Below are 2,388 nucleotides of genomic sequence, written 5' to 3'. Positions count from 1 at the left end.
TTGCCGCCCTCCCCGACAGTCTAGTTCACTGGGGGTTCAGTCTTAGCAGGACCCAGGGCTTCCCCTTCCACTGGTGCTCTTACTAGGATATTCATTGCTACCTACGAGGTCAGAGTCCTTTCTTAACCTAAATTGTTTTTAAAAATTTATCTATCTATCTATCTATCTATCTATCTATCTATCTATCTATCTATCTATCTATCTATTCATCCATCTGTCTATCTATCTATTTATCTATCATCTATCCTATTTACTTGTCTGTCTATTTTCTCTCTCTCTCTCTCTCTCTCTCTGTGTGTGTGTGTGTGTGTGTGTGTGTGTGTGTGTGTGTGTGTGTGTGTGTGTGTGTGTGTTTGTATGCACGCACGCTAAGTTCAGGAATCCAGGGAACACAGGTCATCAGGCTCTACCCACTGAGCCATCACAATACTCTACTGAAAATGTTCTTGTTCTGTTGGCTCCACCAACCACTACCGTGCACTCTGACCTCTCTAAACACACCAAAGTCAAGAATGGAGCACTGGACAGCAATGTTGCAAATACTTACTGCCTTGCATTTGCAAAACACCTCTGCTGGTTGCGGCCGCTCTATTTGACAGTGATTTCCTCTGTGCCCCTCCTTTCTCTGAACCATTATGAATTAGCTCATACTCACCACCTAGTCCCACCATCTTTCTCTGCTTCCGTGTTTGTTATTTTATATGTCAGATGCTTTTATAAGTGGATGCACTTTGCACTTGTTCAGTGCCACCCTCCCACTATCCCTAAAACCATCCTCATACATAATAAGTCCTCCCATGCCTACTGAATTCAACTAAACATGTATTACATTTTGTGGTAGGATCATGTGCAGGAAAATCTCACTTACTCACTCCTAGCTCCTGATACCGAGTGGAGAAAATGACATTTTATTTTATTCAATTCACCCAACCACTCATTAGGGACATTTAATGAATTGTCACTCTCTTCATATCTCTGTGTTACGTGCTGAGGATATAGAGATTAATTAAATGAGGTATCTGCCCATAAGGGTAGAATCTAGCTAGGGAACAAACATGAAAACAAAGTGCCACACCAGATAATGAGTGCTTCAGATACAGAGTGCTAGACTAGAGCAGAAAGGGTTACATCAAGGCTATCTAATGCTGGGATTAAAATACCTAGGAAATAACTCTATATTTAACACACAGATATACACATTATGTGCCTGCAGATATATATCTATATCTATATCTATATCTATATCTGTGCCTGTGTGTGTGTGTGTGTGTAATTTTTTTAAAGAGCTGACGGTTTGGTTTTTTTTTGGTTTTTTTTTTTTTTTTTTTCGGAGCTGGGGACCGAACCCAGGGCCTTGCGCACCCTAGGCAAGCGCTCTACCACTGAGCTAAATCCCCAACCCAAGAGCCGACAGTTTTTCTTTTCCATTTTACGGTGTAAGTGAAAGCTGCACTTTTTTGTACCACTTCTCCTCCAGAAGCATTCCCTCTGTTAGGAAAGGAAGTTCCTTGTCGTGCACCTCATAAACACTCAGGCTCAGCACCAAGATCTCCTGGTAAAACAACAAGAAATACAAAAGGATAAAGAGCGCTTCTGCTCTTATCTGTCTGGCTGGGTCATGCCAGGCTGTGTGGGCGCCATCATAGGGCGGGCGGGAGGTCTTATCATTGGAAACCTGGGCATCATGGGTATGTGGCCTCCCATGGGTGGTCTCATCCCAGGAGCTTCGGTCCCACAGGCATCATCCCAGGAGGAGGGGAGCCCATTACTGGCATCACAGGAGGGCCTCCCATGTGGGGTACAGGCATCACGCCAGGCCGAGGAGGACCCGGGAGACTTGGGGGAGGTGGGATCGTGGCCCCTGCAGGCAGAGGAGTAGAGAAGGGAGCTGGAGGGATCTTTCCTTGTTGAAACACAGCCATTGTTTTGTCAGTCAGGCTCTGGGCCTGCTCTCCCGTCCATTTCTGGTAACACTCTTTCACATTCTCTTTGTGTTTCTGAACACTGCAGTGTGTCTTCCTCACAGATGGAGAATCATGGGTAAGATACGTATCACAGTCGTCCCAGTAAAACTTAAGCATGTTGTTCCACAGGCCGTTGTCTACCTGGGCGTGTATGTGTAATTTTAAGAGACAGGGTCTTACTACTTAGACAAGACTGTCCTCAAACTCTTGCTTCTCCTCCTCAGCCTCCTGAATGCTGGCATTCCGTGCCCAGCACTGTGCCTGGCTATTTATTTTGTTGCTTTGCTTTGCTCGGGTTGTCAAGTTTAGCCAGCAAGTGACTTTACCCATTGAGCTATCTCACTAGCTGTTTTATTTTGTATTTTCTTTGAAACATGGTCTCACTAGAGAGCCCAGGTTAACTGACACTTTTGAACAACTTCTG

General features: G+C 44.8%; 1 pseudogene; it reads right to left on the bottom strand.

Moving 5' to 3' along the window:
- Positions 1–1,599: 1,599 nt before the first annotated feature.
- On the bottom strand, positions 1,600–2,081 carry LOC116888251 (annotated as a pseudogene).
- Between the last annotated feature and the right edge of the window lie 307 nt (positions 2,082–2,388).

The sequence above is a fragment of the Rattus rattus genome, chromosome X (assembly GCF_011064425.1).
Source record: "Rattus rattus isolate New Zealand chromosome X, Rrattus_CSIRO_v1, whole genome shotgun sequence".
NCBI classification, from domain to species: domain Eukaryota; kingdom Metazoa; phylum Chordata; class Mammalia; order Rodentia; family Muridae; genus Rattus; species Rattus rattus.
This window is presented reverse-complemented; position numbering and strand designations above follow the sequence as displayed.